An 18667-nucleotide genomic window follows, 5' to 3' on the forward strand; every position below is an offset into this window, starting at 1 on the left:
GGGGCTAGAAGGTGGGGCTAGGGGTAGAGCAAGGGGTTTCTTTTGGGGGATGATGAAAATAGTTTAAACTTAGATTTTGGTAATGGTTGCACAACTCTGTACATATACTAAAAACCATTGAATTGTACACTTTAAATGGGTGAATTTTTTTTGGTATGTGAAGTATATTTCAAAACGTTGAAAAAAAAAGAGGGCTGCTCGGGCTGCTTGGGTTGCTCCAGAACTGCCTTTCCTTCCTTACCGGTTTCCACTCCCAGCAACAAAAACTCTGGTTCATTCAATGTAGCCAGTTCTTTAGATATTTGGAGCAAAACAAGTTGTTGAAAACAATTTCACAACATTGCAAAAAACATTGTTACTTGTACCTTTACACACACACACACACACACACACACACACCAGTGATAAAGAGCAGGTGGATATGAATCTTAATTCAATAGTAAATAAGTCTACTGTAATTGCCAAGAGTGGAAAGGCCTAATTAGTTTGTTTTATTCAGTTACATCTTGTATAATGCCTGGTAGCGATGATCAGTAACCGTAGAATGAACGAGAAGACAGACCAAGTGAAGAGAAACATTATGGTACAGTGGAAAGATTGAAATCAGGAGTTCCGAATGAGTTTCACTACTTCATAGTTGTAGGACCTTGGAAAAAGTAAATTTTCTTTGAATCTCAGGCTTGCCATCCATGAAACGGAGATGTTAACATTGCAACTGCAGGTTGGTTGAGATTTAAGGAAATTGTGTTTGTAAAGCACCTGCTGAAAGTTATGATAATGATGAAGATTGGGAGAAGGAGGAGGAGGGTGGGGAGGATGGACTAAAGAGAGGGAGGAGGAAGAGGAGGAGGAGTTGAAGATTACATTCCATCAGTGGGAAAGATTTAGGGGCAGGGGAGCCTACCCCTCTGAAATCATAGCATTAAACCGTGTAAGACGGTTCAAGGAAAGTGCTCACAAAAGCAGATGCTACTGAATTCCCAGGTCTCATCTTCAGTTAGTTAATTAACTGATTCTTCCCACAAATATTTTTGAAGACTCTATATGTGCTAAAGGTGCCGGTGATGCAGCTGCAGCAGTACATGAAACAGATAATGTATGTCCTCACTGTGTTTTTGGTCTCTGGAGATTGACATTGCACAAAACAAAACAATTCACACAAATATATATCTAATTTAAAATTAAAGTGTCATAGAGTTAAAGTAAAGGGTGTGTGAGAGATTTTAATTGGGGAACCTGATATAAATTGGGAGTGGGGTCAGAAAGGCCTCATTGAAGAAGTGTCATTTAATCAGTGACCAGAAGAATCAGTAGGAGTTGACCATTAAATAGGGGGTGGGAGCAGAGTAATCCAGACAGAGAACCAGCCTGTGCAGACCCCGGGGATGGGAAAGTCTGGTACATTCAAGAGACTGAAAGAGAAGGTCAGGTGGCTGAAGCACAGTCAGTGAGAGAAACTGGCTCGAGACAATGTTGGGTGGTGGATGGCAGGCAAGGACCAGATCGTGTAGAGCCTCATAGGCCATACTTAGGATTTGGGATTGTGACCTAAGGCTATGGGGAGCCTTTGAAGAGTTTTCAGCATGGTGGTGATGTGATCTGGTTTGTATTTCCTCTCTAGCTGCTGTGTGGAGAATGGGAGTCCAGAGGGAAGGCTTCTGGAGTTGTCTGGGCAAGAAATGGTATAGTTTCACCCTCCAAGTGACAGTGGAGACAGAGAAATAGACAGATCAAAATACATTTTAGAGGGAGGTTCTTGGACTTGACAATGGTCTGGACATTAGAAATGAGGAAGAAGGTGTCAAAGATGGCCTACAGGCTCCTGGCATGATGAATTAGGTGGATGGATATGAACTTGACTGAACATTTACTGAAAGGAAACCATAGGATAAGAAGTGAATGTGGTAGTACTGGTGGTGGTGTTGGTGGTGACTGAGACGGGCAAGATCTGTTCCAGACTCATTAAGTCTGAGGTGCCTGGGAGACATTCAAATATGTATAGGCAATTGTATGCCTGGATTAGTTAAGGATTTGAATTAATGCAAGTTAGTCAAGCTCCAATCTAGATAAAATAGAGGTTCACTCAGATGAAAATTTCCCTTTATGTAGCCTCCGCTACATACAATATTGTCTTTCCCTGATGAGTCACAAAGTTGCTACCTATACAGTCACATATGGGTTTACTGAATCTTTGAATATGTTTCAGGCTGAGTCAGGTAGAATTAAGTTCCGATACATTATAATAGAAAATCCAAAATAACAGTGGTTTAAACCATAAGGAGTTCATTTCTCTCTTTCTCACGTAAAAGATGTCCAGAAGTAAATAGTCTAACATGATTCCACAATCCCCAGGGCAGCACTGGCTTCCATCCTCAGTGTCACCTCGTGGTACAAGATGGCTGGTAGAGCTCCGTCTGAGAAGGAGGAAGGGAAAGGATAGAAGCCTCCCCATCCCTCCCAGCTGAGTCAGCCTCTTTTCTCAGCCTTCCTGCATCTTAAGCAACATTTTTCCTTTTTATCTCATTGGCCAGAACTTAGTCACATGGCCACACTTCACTGAAAGGGAAAATGGAAAATGTGGTCTTTTATCCAGGTACATTGCCACCCTAAATGAAATCTGAATTTTCTTACAAAGAGAAAAAGGACAATAGATTTTGAGCAGGAATCTAGCAGTCTCTGCCACAGGCTGACACCTTTATGAGTGAGGTACATAAATTATAGCTATGGGAAAACTTAAATGATGTAATGAGAAGAAATACAAGATAAATCTTTGGGTGTCTTCCAAACTGTTTTAGCCCGTTTTCTCTCACAAGTATTAAGTGGGGAGAAATACCAAAATAGCTTACATGATACATTATTGGACCATATCACTGAAAACTTCCCTGGAGAAGTAGGGTAGGCTTCTGAAAGTTTATCACCACTCCAGCTTCATTTCTCTGTGATTCTCTCAGCTCTGCCTGCCTTTCTTGGTATTGACATCAGCCTCCAGAAAGCTTCCTCCATGAGAACCAAATGGTTTCAACATTTCCAGATTTACCTATAAACAATATCCTTTCCAGCACTAGAAAGCTTCTTCCCTATCACAACTACTTCAATCGGGGCATCAAGCCAGTTTTAGGAGACTGCCTAATGATGTCTCAATATAATGGTGATGGTTGTACAACAATGTGACTATACTTAATCCCACTGAACTGTACACTTAACATAGCTAAAATGGTACATTTTATGTTATGTGTATTTTACCACAATAAAAATAGTATGAGGAAGAGTAGAAGACCTCCTTACCATACGTAACCACTGTTAGCAGTTTGCAGTGCACCTTTTCTCAAGGATCAAGTATCACAGAATAATGTGTCCAAATGTGTTTGACATTTCATTACTTCTATATTTTTAAAAACTTATTCCTTCACAGAACAACTACTGAGAGTTCATGAACTAGCAATCTGGGTAATACAATTTCAGATATACTCTGCCGAGAGCACTATGTCGGATAAGCTCTACTGAGAGTCAAGCCAGATCTCTGTGTGATGGTGCATTTTATGTGTCAACTTTACTGGGCTAAAGGACACAATACTCTACCCCATTGCTAAAATCTTGGAATTCTTCTGTATTGGTCAGGGTTAGGGTCAGTTCAAGTAGTATTGTTGATGGGATTGAATAACATACAGCCAGAGAATGGCAATATTTAAAAAAATTATTTTTAAGTTTTTCTTTGTTTAATGGTTACATAGTTCCTGTTTGGGATGATGAAAAAGTTCCGGAAATAGATAGTAGTGATGGTTGCACAACACTGTGAATGCACTTAATGCTACTGATTTGTACACTTAAAAATGGTTAAAATGGTAAATTGTATGTTATTTATATTTTACCTCAATAAAAAAAACTCCAAAAAAAGTTTTTCTACCAAAATCTCCCGCTAATGATAAAGATTGGAAAAACAGGCACCCATATATCGTTGCTGAGAATATAAATAGGTACTTATTTCTGGAGGCAATTTTGGTAATACTTTGAAACATGGTGCCCTTTGATTCATTTACTCCTTTTCTAGGAATTTCACCTAAAATTAAAAAAAGAATAATTTACAAAGTTTTACATAAAATAATCATAACCCCAGCATGGTTTTTAAAAGCCAAAAATGTGAAACAGTCTAAACTGACCACGGGGATTGGTTAAGTAATTTAGGGTATATTCATACAACTGAGCACTATGTAGTTATTTAAAATTACAGTATAGGGGGCTGGCCCAGTGGCATAGCCATTAAGTTCCCAGGTTCCACTTCGGCCGCCAGGGGTTCGCCTGTTCGGATCCTGGGTATGGACCTACTCACCGCTCATCAAGCCATGCTGAGGCAGCCTCCCACACAGAGGAACTAGAAGGACCTACAACTAGGATCTGCAACTATGTACTGGGGCTTTGGAGAGAAAAAAGAAAAAGAGGAAGGCTGGCAACAGATGTTAGCTCAGGGCTAATCTTCCTCAAAAAAATAAATAAATAAAATTATAGTATGGAAGAATATTTAATGAGAAATATTGGAGAACTATTCCAATACAATGTTAAATGAAAAAGTTACAAAGCCTAGGTCTGAAGTAATAAGTTCTTAGATGTAGTTTAGTTTGACAGCATTGATTCTTAACGAATCTATGCTAACTTTCTGTTTATAAAATTTATAACAAATATAAATAGAAATATAAATTTCCATTTATAAAATTTCTGTTTATAAAATCTAAGATTGTTAAATGTGGTTACATGATTACAATTACAATCTCTCTAAATATCTCAGGATACAATTCATCTGGACATAAAAATAAACTCATTAAAATAACTAAATTATTTCTTACCTTCCTTGCCTTTAGGTTCCCTCCTACCATAACTCTTTTACCTTTTCCATTTGAAGATAGTTATTGAGAGAAGAATGGAGAAAAAGAGGCTTTGACTAGTTCTGCTTTCCCTGTTATCTTTCTAACGTGACATCATCTTTCCCCGGGGTCCTTATGTTTTTGTTCTTGCTTTGAACATGACCTTCAAAGGACCCTTTTTGGTTTTCTACTGTTTTTCACATCTCTGTTCATTCTGGATCTGCTTTTCCTGATATTGCTATTCAAGGGTCTTGCCGCTCTCTAGTATTTTGATGAATGTACACATTTATCTGTCTCCTATTTTGGGCTCAGTAGAGAAATGCCTCTGCAGCCATCCCTGTTTTTTAAAGATATCTCCCTTTTTTTCTTCCTATCAGAAGTATTTAAGGTAATAGTCTTCAGCCTGAGTTATAGGAACCCCCAAAAGCATGTGAAGGCTTTCCAAGGAGCACTGTTGACACAGAAAATTTTATTTCCAGATCCTCCACTTCCATTTGTCGTTTTCCCTAAAATTGATCTGCCTGAAAAAACATTTTGCAAGTTCTCCTACCCACAAAAACCCTTTTCCCAAGGAAGAGGAGAAGGTAGAAAAGCATATTGAAGTTCATTCGTCTGCATCCTTGTTCCAAGAAGTAAAAATCTGCAGGGTACTAAGGGGACAATTTGAAATATTTTCCCTGGAAGCCTTCTGTAATGATTAACCCACCACAGTGTTTTTTTGTCTTTCCCTGTCTTATGCACATTTCTGTTAAGCGTGAAGTAAAGCCTTAGAAACTGTCCCGTTGATATATTCTGAATATATTATAGCGTGAAGTGTAGGAGTGATGACAATTTCCCTTCATTAACTTGCCTCTCCCATCCTTAAATATAGTTAGAGAATGCATGGTTCTTGAGGAAGAGACACGTGAAAGAAAATAAAGACAATGTCTTTAAGAAATACTGAACACTAAAAATGACTTTCCTTCTCTCCTTTTTGAACATAAGCTTTTATTTTTTTCCCTCTTTGTTCTCAATATTCTTTCCTAGAATGTGTTGTCAGCTGGAAAGAAAAGCACCTTTGGACAGATTAGTCATGCTGATTCTTTAAAGTATAACTGAAGTGTATAACTGCTAAGATTTTTGAGACATGATGGACACAGACTGTGCAGAAAATGTTTACATGATTTATTTCAAAATAAGTTTGCATTATTCAAAAGGGGAGTTAAAACTTATTTCATCAATTTATATCATGAAATAGTTATTGATTTACTGACTTAATCATTCTGTGCCTCAGATTCCTCCTCTGTAAATTGGGGATAATAATAGTACCCTTTCATTGAGTTGTTTTAGAGATTAAATGAGTTAACCCATAATCTACGCACAGTACATATAACAGTGCCTGGTGCATAGTAAGTGCTCTTTGTGCTGGAACGCTCCCCGTCCCCAGTCTTTCTCTCTTCTCTTTGTCTGTACTCAACCCCTTGGTAATCTCACCCAGTCTCCTGGCTTTAAATATCATCTATATGCCAATGATTACCAAATTTGTATTTCTAACACCTACTTGCTCCAGAACTCCAGACTCATATATTCAACAACATACAGGGACATCTCCACTTGGATACCTAATAGATATCTCAAACTCACTCTCTCCAAACTAAACTCCTGTTCTTTCCTCTCCCCAAACCTGCTCCACCTACAGCCTTTCCCCTGTCACTTGATGTCAACGTCATCCTTCCAACTGCTCAGGTCTCCAAAACTTGGAGTTAATCTGCACTCCCCTTTACTTTCTCTCATACTCCACATCTAATCTGTCTTCCTGCAAAAATATATCCAGAATCTGACCACCATTCACAACCTCCACTGCTGCCCCCTGCTCTCCCCGCTCTGATCTCTCTCCTGGATTACTGCAATAGACTCCTAACTAGGCTCCCTGCTTCTATCCTTGCTCCCCAATAGTCTATTTTCAGTGGGGCAGCCAGAGTAATCCTTCTAAAATGAAAATCAGATCATATCATCCCTCTGCTTAAAATCCTTCAATATATCCCCCATACATAACACAATAACAACATTTAAAAAAGCTATATATATACATAAATATATACATTTGTGCACATACATGTTAGTTTTTTTAAAAAACTGTAAAAATATGCATCAAATTGTTGGCAGCGGTTATCCTAGGATGGTAATAGTACATGTAATCATTTTAAAATAGTTGCCTTTTAACCCAATAATATTACTTTTAGGAGTTTATCTATAGGACCTAATTAGGAGTGCCCAAAAATTTAAGTTCAAGGATGCTAGTCACAACAATTTTTTTACAATCAGTAAAAATTGGAAATAGCCTAAGTGCCTAACAACAGGAAAGTAGTTTAAGTTCTGTTATAGCTAGATAATGGATTATCTTACATGGTTGAACATATTTTTTAAAACATTAGTAACATAGTGTTAATGAAAAAAGATTATGAAATAGCAAATACACGATGAGATTAAATTAAAAAATGTATATGAAGAGAGGAAAAGACAGGAAGGATATGTACCAAAATATTAGCAGCAGTCCTCGCATAGGAAACCCACACACATGGCCGTGATCTAGAGCCGAGCAGAGCCATGGAAGAGCCGCTACTTCCCATTAGCAGACCAGCTTTGAATTCACAAACTCAGGACAAATGTGCAAATTCTAATCAACACTTCCCCTAACATTCTGCAGTGTCAGCTTAAGCAATCATCTCTTTTATGGGCTGCAAATGCACTCATAGAGTATATCACATGAATAAAAAGGTATTTTAACTCTGAATTTGTTGTAACAAAAATGATTCCTATACAGCACACTTAGCAAATAGAAAAAAAGAAATGCCCTAATGCTTTTAGGAGTTTAGGCCTTTTTAGTCTTTGCCAGATTAGGATAGGTTAACCTATTTTTTGCAATGACTGATAAGAGTTTCCCAAGAGCTTCTTATCAGTTTTTAACCTATTTGAAAAAGTAGTTACAAGTGCAAGAAATGAGTTGCTTGGTACTCTCAGTAACTAATATTCAGTTTTTAACTTACATTTTTCTTGGTTTTTAAATGTTGAGCTTAAAAGTTAGTTCTTAGAATTTTATGTTTCATGTGTTTCTTGTTACTTACTGAAGTGATCAAAAGAAGAAAAGAAATTCTACATTCACAACTGTCTTTCTGTTCTAGTTAAGCCTCAGCCATCTTTACCCAGAGAACACATTAATATGATTAAGAACTCTAAAAAGTCTTCTCTATTCTTTATCTAACTAAAGCATAGATACATACCATTCAAGCTACCAACTCATTTTCACTGAAAAGTAAAACAAACAAATAAAAAGCAGACTGCAAAGCTCCTAAGCAACAGGATGAAACACAAAGCTATCAGAAATGACCTGAAAACCAAGCTTGCAGATTTTTTTCATGAATCAAGTAACAAAATTCAACCACAAAAGGTGTAAGGTATGCAGTAAAATATACCAACTTCAGCACATTCCTTTGCTTTATCACTTGGTTTCAACAGAAGGCAAAGAGGCTGCCACTATTTAATAACAAGAACATGAAATTTTACAGGACTTTGTTGTAAAACTAGAAGTGTCTGAGAACACTGCCACTTTGCTCTTTTGGAACATAAAACAGAATTTACCAAACAACAGTCCCCATGAAAGACAGGAAGATCTGATTATGTGCTTATGAGAGCTCAAGACTTTTTTTTTTTAGGCCATTTTGGCATTCTTTGAGAACTAAAATTCTCTTGTTTTCTGGAGAGAAAGGTAGGAATCACTAATGTAAAATATGAACTTCTTACCAGCATCAAAACAGGGAAATCAGGGCTGGCCCATGGCTTAGCGGTTAAGTGCTCGCGATCTGCTACTGGCGGCCCGGGTTCAGATCCAGGGCGGGCACCGACGCACCGCTTCTCCGGCCATGCTGAGGCCGCGTCCCACATACAGCAACTAGAAGGATGTGCAACTATGACATACAACTATGTACTGGGGCTTTGGGGGGAAAAAAAAAAAGGAGGAGGATTGGCAATAGATGTTAGCTCAGAGCTGGTCTTCCTCAGCAAAAAGAGGAGGATTAGCATGGATGTTAGCTCAGGGCTGATCTTCCTCACAAAAAACAAAACAAAACAAAACAAAACAAAAAACCAGGGAAATCAACTCTAGGCTGATCTGGAGTGATTGTGTGTAATAAGATAGGAATGCCCATTTTGGTCATCTCCATAGGTGGGCTGACTCTGTACAGTGCATACATATGTCTACCAAATTTAAAACCTGAATGTTAATGGCATCTAAATTAAAAAACCTCTGCAAGAGTGTGAGTAAAGAGAAAATCATTTGCTCCTAGATATTTGGTCAAATCTAAGGTGGAATTTCTCTCTCTGAATTTACACTATGGTTCTCAATTTAAGAATTGTGCGGGCTGGCCTGGTGGCTTAGCGGTTAAGTGCGTGCACTCTGCTGCTGGCGGCTCGGGTTCGGATCCCAAGCGAGCACCGACGCACCGCTTGTCCGGCCATGCTGAGGCCACGTCCCACATACAGCAACTAGAAGGATGTGCAACTATGACATACAACTATCTACTGGGGCTTTGGGGAAGAAAAAAAAAAGGTGGAGGATTGGCAATAGATGTTAGCTCAGAGCCAGTCTTCCTCAGCAAAAAGGGGAGGATTAGCATGGATGTTAGCTCAGGGCTGATGGTCCTCACACACAAAAAAAAGAATTGTGATAGTTTGGAGGATGATTCAAGAAAACTATCCTAAGGTCTCAGTGCTTGTAATTTGCTTGTAATTTTCTTAGTGACAGTTAATTTTAAGACTACATTTTGCACAAAATAGAGAGTAAATATGTCATTGATTAAAAAATGGAGAGATTCCAGCTGAAGTAATTTTAAAACTACACTTTGCACGAAATAGAGTAAATTTTTCATTGATTAAAAAATGGACAGATTCCAGCTGAAGTATCTCGTCCATTGATAAGGCAAAATTAACAGATCTTCAGCCTCTATATAGTTAGGGGCTGCTTTAGTGGTATTTATTTATTTATTTATTTATTTTTGTCAGCTTTTATTGATTGCCATGATTTATGTTTTTAGGTTTTTAGCTTCTTTCTTTTAAGGACTTTATTGGGTTTCTTATTACAAAAATAATATATGTTTGTTGTAATGAAATTAAAGGATATATAAATACCTAAAGTAAAAAAGGGAGAGTGGCTCCCTCCTTTTCCCTCTGCCTCCCAGTATAATCACCCAGAGGTAACCAGTATTACTTTTTATGAGTCTTTTTATGCTCATCAAACTTTTTTTTTTTTAATTTTTTGTTTATCGCAGTTACATTGGTTTATAACATTGTATAAATTTCAGGTTTACATCATTATACTTCTATTTCTGCATAGATCTGGTGAATTCTACCAAACATTCGAAGAAGACTTAATACCTATCCTTCTCAAACTCTTCCAAAAAATTGAGGAGTGGGGGAAGCTGCCTAACTCATTCTACGAAGCCGACATTACCCTGATATCAAAACCAGACAAGGACAACACAAAAAAAGAAAATTACAGGCCAATATCACTGATGAACATCGATGCAAAAATGCTCCACAAAATACCAGCAAACCGCTTACAACAATACATTAAAAAGATTATACACCATGATCAAGTGGGATTTATTCCAGGTATGCAGGGATGGTTCAACATTCGCAAATCAATCAACGTAATACACCACATTAATAAAATGAAGAATAAAAATCACATGATCATCTCAATAGATGCAGAGAAAGCATTTGACAAGATACAGCATCCATTTATGATAAAAACTCTGAATAAAATGGGTACAGAAGGAAAGTACCTCAACATAATAAAGGCCATATATGACAAACCCACAGCTAATATCATCCTCAATGGTGAAAGACTGAAAGCTATCCCTCTAAGAACAGGAACCAGACAAGGATGCCCACTCTCACCACTCCTATTTAACATAGTACTGGAAGTCCTAGCCAGAGCAATCAGGCAAGAAAAAGAAATAAAAGGGATCCAAATTGGAAAGGAAGAAGTGAAACTCTCACTATTTGCAGATGACATGATTTTATACATAGAAAACCCTGGAGAATCCACCAAAAAACTTTTAGTGGTATTTAGAATCACAGAAAAGTAAAAGTTACACTTGTTTGTCAAAACACAGTCATCAAAGCCACACAAATAATTAACGCTGCATAAGCTGAATAGCTGATATTTGGCACCAAGATATTTCCTGCAAATTCAAAGGGCTTCACTAAAGAGAGGGTAAATATTCATTAATGTATTGAGGATGACTTCCCTGGGCTCTTTATGTCCTTATTACTGCACTTAGTTGCTAAGCCCCCTTTCCACTTACGAGCCTAAAACTTGAGCTTCTACGTAAACATCACAATTTACAGATTTAAACTCAGTCAATCAAGGGGTTCACCCTTCTCCCTTTCCCTTCTCTTTTCTGGGGATTTACATGTTGCAGCTGGCCCAGGATCTGCTGAGATGGGCAATTCCTTCTAGTCCAGTTGTCAGCTGCTTTCCCTTGCTGCCCCATGTCTGCATCCATCTTTGCTAGCTGCACCCTGACTACAAGGCCCCTCCCATTCTGCCATCCCACTCTCAGCCACTTCTGTGCTGCTTTGGCTGGGGGATGCTCAACAAAGTGTTGGATGCTCAGTATCCTGGAGGGTGGGGAGGAATGTCTCAGGCGCTCTGCCTCAGCTGTGTGGTGAGCAGGGGCTGTCTCAGTGAGGCCTGCTGGGAGCAAGGTCAAGATCTTCTCTGCTCTAAAGTCCTTCCTGTCTACCCCCAGAGAATTTCTTCTCCTCTCAGCTGACTGAGAGGGTACATAGAGGGTACAATCCTTTCTTAGGCACCTACCAGCATCTCAATTCTAGTCACATGCCCTCAGATTCTCTTCCTCCTTCTAGCAGGTTGAACTTTTGTTTCCTTTTTGTAGACAACTTCATACCTCCTAACTCATTGGTTTATGGTAGAAATGCTCTGCCCTGAATCTTCCAAGCTCTTACTCATTTAGAGCTCAAAAACTCGTTTCCTCTTTCAAGAAACCTGCCCTTATAATAAGAACCTACTGTTTCCGCTTTGATTTGAAAATTCCATTCAGAAACTTAGTTGTCTTCTTTGTTCTTGCCCATGCTCAACCTCATCTTGGAGCAATGAATGCTGCTGATTCAATGGGTGGAGGCAGAGAACTAGTGGTGGAGAGGAGAACCAAAAAAAATCTGTGAGGAAGAGAAACATGAGTTATTACTTCTGAATTATTTCCCACCACATTCATCAGACTGTGTGTTTATTACTAAATATATGATAAATGGTAATCAGGGGTGATACAGGCCCCCTAGTGGGCATTTGGAAATGTGCAGGACATTTTTATTTGTACCAGCAGCTTCGGATTTACTGGCATTTGGTGGCTGGAGGGTGGAGATGGTAAATATCTTGCAATGTGCAAGACAGTTCTATACAAAATGCCAGTATCACCCTGCTGAAAAATTGCAAAGACATTCTTCTCGGTTGAGGCTGTTCCAGTCTCTGGCCCTGTCCATGTTACTATACAGTACAGCTCCAGGGTCTTTCTCTTAGGCATCAGGCCCTCCTCACTTACTTCTGAGAGCCTGACTCTTTTCCTCTCCACAGTTCCACGACACTAGCCTGACTCCCCCATGCAGTCTTTGCATGTCTCCAACCAGAGCTGTTTGGGGGCGAAGCAAGGGGCTCGACCAGGAGGTATGTTTAGGTGTTCTATCCTTTAACGTCAGGTTCCTCTCTCGTCCTAAAGTGCCCATGCAGTGGTTTAAGGATTTGACTCTGAGCTTGCTTGGCCACTCCTCTATAGGAGAACTACACAAAAGTTCTTCTCTTGCTTCCCGTTATCATTCCCATCATTTCTACGTGCAAGAGAAAATGTGCAAGATCCTATATTTCAGTCCTGTCACTAACTCTATGACTTTTGGCCAATTAGTCCCCCAGGCAACTCAGTTTTCTCATTTGTAAAAATGAAGGAATTGGGCTATATGATCTCTAAAGGCATTTCAGCTCTGTGCTTCTATGAAAGAAATAGCATTTATTCTATGATTCTAGCACATTTTACACTTCTTTCACATAGATCCGTTAGTCTCTTTGCTCATAATTTAGCAGTTAGTGGAATCTTCAGCAAAGAAAATGACAATCATGAAACTAGATTTTCCTACAATTTTGTGGCATGTGTTGGTTAATTATTGAGCTATATGTAGTAAAAAAAAATTCATTTTAAGTTATTATTCTGTTTTCTACAGAGGAATAATCTTCCATTTTTCCTTGCTTTCTTACTACATTTAGGAAATATTTATTAATCATCTACTGTGTGCCAGGCACTGTTCTAGGTACAACAGTGTTGAAAATATAACAGTGAACAAAACAAAGTCACTGCTTTCATAGAGTTCACATTCTAGATCATCAGTTCTTAAAGTGTGGTCCTTGGACCCCTGAAGGTCCCTGAAAAATATCTCAGAGGTTCCAAGAGGTCAAAAACATTTTCGTAATAATACTAGGGCATTATTTGACTGTGTTCACATTTGCACTGATGATACAAAAACAACGGTGGGTTAAATTGCAAGTGCCTTAGCATGAATCAAGGCAGTGGTACCAACTGGACTAGTAGTAACTATCTTCTCTACCACCATACACTTGCAGGAAAAAAAGCCAGTTTCATTTAAGGAGTCTTTAATAAAGCAGTAAGAATTATTAACTTTTATATTAAATTTTACCTCTTGAACACATATCTTTTTAATATTCTGTGTGACAAAACAGGAATGCATATGCATAAAGCATTTCTGTTGCATACAGAAGTATGATGGTTGTCTCAAGGAAAAGCACACGTGTGACTGAATTGCATGCTGAACTCGCTTCGTTTTTAAATGAAAACTCATCTTTACTTGAAACAACAACTGGAAGACAAACTATGGTTATTGACACTTAAAAATTTGGCAGACATTTTTCTGAAAACAAACCAAAGTATGCCTGCAACTTCTAGAAAAATAACTGACAGTATTTGTTGCCAGTGATAAAATTCGAACTTGCGTGCAAAACTTAGAATTTTGGAAAATTTGTATCTACTGCTGTTAGCTTGAGAGCTTCCCAAAACATAGAGAATTTCTGATAAGATTGGTGGCAGTATTAACAAATCTGATTTTTTGATATTGTGTAATCAAATGGGCCATCATCTGGAAGATCTACATAACTCAGTAAACTATCTTCCAAATAACCAATGCATGATGTTACAAAATCATGCATGGATTAAAGATCCATCAAAAGTGTCAGATAGACCACTAAATTTTAATGCAACAGTTTGAAAAGTTCATTGATATATTTTCAGATTCTATATTGTAACTATCCTTTAAGAAAATATTACTTGTTGAGTATTATATCAAAGAAAAATATCTTCAATTATCCAAAAATGTTACTAAAATACTCTTCAATTTTACAACTACATATCTATGTCAAGTCAGATTTTTCTTCATAAAAGTCAACTAAAACAACATATTGCACTGATAGAATGAGAAGCAGATATGAGGATCCAGCTATCTTTTATTAAGCTAGATATTAAAGAGATTTGAAAATGTAAAACAATGCCACTCTTCTCATTACATTCTTTTTTTGTTTTGGAAAATGTATTTTTCATAAAAACATGTTATGTATGGTAATATACAATGAATTTATTGTACTTTAAATAAATGAATAAATAAAAAATTCTAAAAATATGTTTTAATTTCTAATAAAGTGACTAGGATAGCTATAACACACATAAAAACAAAAGCTTCTTAGTGCCCTCAATAATTTTTAAGAGTGTAAAGGGATCCTGAGACCAACAATTTTGAGACCCATTGTTCTAGAGAAAACTCTTAAGCTCAGTGTGCCTTTATAGGATCATCGATAATACCTGTGATAGAGTCACTATTAAGAATAACTACTAATAATTAGTGAAATATTTTGTGCTTGTACAAATATTGAATGAATGCTTCACAACATAGTTCACTAAAGGAGGTTGTAAAGAGAACGTTATAATGATATAACAATAGCATATAATAATAAGCTATAAAATAGTTTAATCAATATGGTCCTTGGGGACAATTTTCTGTAGACAGTATTTAATCCTGTTAGCTTTTAACATTTTCATACCACTCCAAATATGTATAATTTTCCTTCCTTTGTTTCAGCCCTTTTGTTTAAAATATTCTTATGGCATATATTATTTTTATACTTTATGATATTTATTATTTTCTGGATAGAAATGGACATGATGTGTTATCAAACAAAGCTTTACCTTTTCTTTTTGGTTCTCTTTATCAGAAGGACAAGTGTATAGCTCTACTTGTATAATTATATTGTTTTAATATTTTAATTAATATTTGAATACCATACTTACACTTGAAGGTAATTTGACTATCTACACATTTGAACATACAATAAAAACTTTGTATTCAAATACATATTTATTATATGCCATATAGAAAGACAAAGATTTGCTATCAAATGACTCTCCTTATTACTACATTTCATTGGCTACAAAGAACAATCTGGAATTTCTACTCCTGCCTCCTGCTAATGTCGTCAATCGTACGGCTTGATTCTGAACATCTTGGACTAAGAAAGAAACTTTTGAAATTGCAGTTAAACATAAGTGATTGCTCTGTCTTTCCATCTCTTTTTTCTTTATGAAAGAACTTGATAAGGCATCCCAGGAAGCTATATCCCAGTCCCCTATTCTTTATTCCTATTCTTTGGGATGGAACTAGGCACTAAGTGGTCTCTGTGTTATTTACTGAGATAAAAACCATTCTAGGATAATCTCTCTCTAAATCATTGAAGTATACAAGTAAAACAGCTCAAAGAGGAAAAAAAAACACATGAAAATAATATCAAATAAGAATCATCTACTATGTGCCAGCTACTTTATATATAGTATGTTAATCTCATAAGAATCTACAAGGTGGGATTTATTATATCCATTTTTCAGATGAGGAAACTAAGCTTCAAAATTCTGCCTGAGGTCAGTTTGCTAATAAATGGTAGACCTAGAATTCAAACCCAGAACTCTGTACCTCAGTATTATTGAGCATATGATCAGAGTTAATAAGTGGAGAACAGGGACTTGAAATCAAATCTCCTGATATAGTGCTCTTTCCACTACACCATGTAACATCATGGATAATTTATGTTACTGCAATTAATAATAATAATAATCACAACATCAACAGGATAAAAAGTCAACCCACAGATTGGGAGAAAATATTTGCAAATCATATGTATCTGATAAGGGATTAATATCCAGAATATATAGAGAACTCCTAAAACTCAACAATAAAAAAAGCAAACAAACCAATTCAAAAATTGGCAAAGGATTTGAATAGACATTCCTCCAAAGAAGATATAAAAACGGCCAATAAGCACATAAAAAGAAGCTCAAAATCACTAATTATTAGGGAAATGCAATCAAAACTGCAATGAGATACCACCTCCTACCCAGTAGAATAGCTATGATCAAACCAGAAAATAACAAGTGTTGGCAAGGATTTGGAGAAATCGGAACCCTTGTGCAGTGTAGGTGGGAATGTAAAATGATACAGCTGCTATGGAAAACAGTATGGTGGTTCCTCAAAAAATTAAAACTAGAATTACCATATGATCCAGCAATTCCACTTCTGTGTATATACCCAAAAGAATTGCAAGCAGAGTCTCAGAGAGATATTTGTAAACCCATGTTCATAACAGCGTTATTCACAGCAGCAAAAACGTGGAAGCAACCAGAGTCCATTGACAGATGAATGGATAAGCAAAATGTGATACATACATAAAATAGAATATTATTCAGCCTTAAAAAGGAAGAGAATTCTAACATATGCTACAACATAGATGAACCTGGAGGACATGATGCTAAGTGAAATAAGCCAGTCACAAAAAAACAAATACTGTATGACTCCACCATATGAGGTGCTTAGCATAGTCTTAACTCATAGAAGCAGAGAATAGAATGGTGGTTGCCAGCAGTTGGGGGGAGGGTGCAATGAAAAGTTATTGTAGAATGTTATAAAGTTTCAGTTTTTTAAGATGCAAAGAGTTACGGGGATGGTTGTATGTGATGGTTGCCCAACATTATGAAAGTATTTAATACCACTGAACTATACACTTTAAAATGGTTAAGATGGTAAGTTTTATGTTATGTGTATTTTACCACTATGAAAAAATTGGGGGAAAAAAGAGAGAGGGAGATACACCAGAGCTCTCTCTCTCTGTGTATGCACTAAGGAAAGGCCATGTGAGGACATAGTGAGATGGTGGCCATCTGCAAGCCCGGAAGAGAACTCTCACTGGAAATCAAATCAGCTGGAACCTTAATCTTGGACTTCTAGCCTCCAGAACTGTGAGAAAATAAATTTCAAACCCAACAGTTACTGAGCTCTTACTATGTTAGTCCTCTTGCTATCCTCATTTTACAACAGAGGAAAGTGAAACACAGATTAACAAATTTGCCCAAAATCCATATTTGTTCCTTCTTTTCTTTTCTTTTTTTTTTTTTTTTGTGAGGGAGATCAGCCCTGAGCTAACATCCGTGCTAATCCTCCTCTTATTTTTGCTGGGGAAGACCAGCTCTGAGCTAACATCTATTGCCAATCCTCCTCCTTTTTTTCCCCAAAGCCCCCCAGTAGATAGTTGTACGTCATAGTTGTACATCCTTCTAGTTGCTGTATGTGGGACACGGCCTCAGCATGGCCGGAGAGGCAGTGCGCCGGTGCGTGCCCGGGATCCGAACCCGGGCTGCCAGTAGCAGAGCGCGTGCACTTAACCGCTAAGCCACCGGGCCGGCCCAGTTCCTTCTTTTCTTATTTAGTACATTGGAGAATGTCCTAAGGTTATTGAAAGCCCTTTGACAGCATTATATGTTCATTTGGGTGGGGGGATCATTTATTGCTTCAATTATCATCTCTATACTGAACCCTGCCAATTATGCATCTCTAGTCCTAGTATTTAACTGCGATTTAATTTACTAACTGTAGTTATCCCAATATTGTTAGATTTCTGTAAGTTGTCATCCTTTCCCAATTTCCATTTTTCTCTCAGTTTTCCTACTTGCCTGATGTTTCATTTTTACTTGGTTCTTTACTTCATCACCAGCAATTTGTTTCCAAATAATTTTTCTATCTCTGAAACAAAAATCTCTTAAATCTCCCTTACTCCTATTCCCAGGGCTGTTTTTCTAGTTCAGGCTTGAATTATCTCATGCCCAAATTCTTCTACAGTTTATCTTGTAAGTGATGTATGACTAATATTCCAGCCTTCCAGAAATGTCAATTGTCTTTTTTCTTAAAAAAAAATGCATACATACAATACCCTTTATTGCCTTCAGAGGCAAGAGGGTCTCCCCTGCATTGTTCTCCAGTTTTCCATGATTTGGGCCCAATCCACACTCTCAATTTTATTTGCCTATGCTACTCAACTTAAACAAATAAATAGCTCTCTGTGGAGACAACTTCCTTCACTCTCCACAATCCATTCCTACTTTTTTGCTTCTGCTTGTGCTGGTCTCTTCTTCTGGAAAAATACTGTTCCCTTCATCTCAGCATATCTCAAATACTACCCATTCTTCAAGACCTGGTTCAAGTCCTATCATCTTCCTGAATGTCTATCCATTTAATCCAGCTGTTTAAATCAACTTCTAATGCAATTTTTAGAGGAAGCCACAGTTAATAATTGAATTAAATAGAGGCATATATTTTCTCCAATTTTTCATATGTTAGTTTCTTCTCTAGAAATTGGAGCCCCTATCAGGTTATTTTTT

This window comes from Ceratotherium simum, chromosome 12, assembly GCF_057802395.1.
Source record: "Ceratotherium simum simum isolate JZ-2026a chromosome 12, ASM5780239v1, whole genome shotgun sequence".
NCBI classification, from domain to species: domain Eukaryota; kingdom Metazoa; phylum Chordata; class Mammalia; order Perissodactyla; family Rhinocerotidae; genus Ceratotherium; species Ceratotherium simum.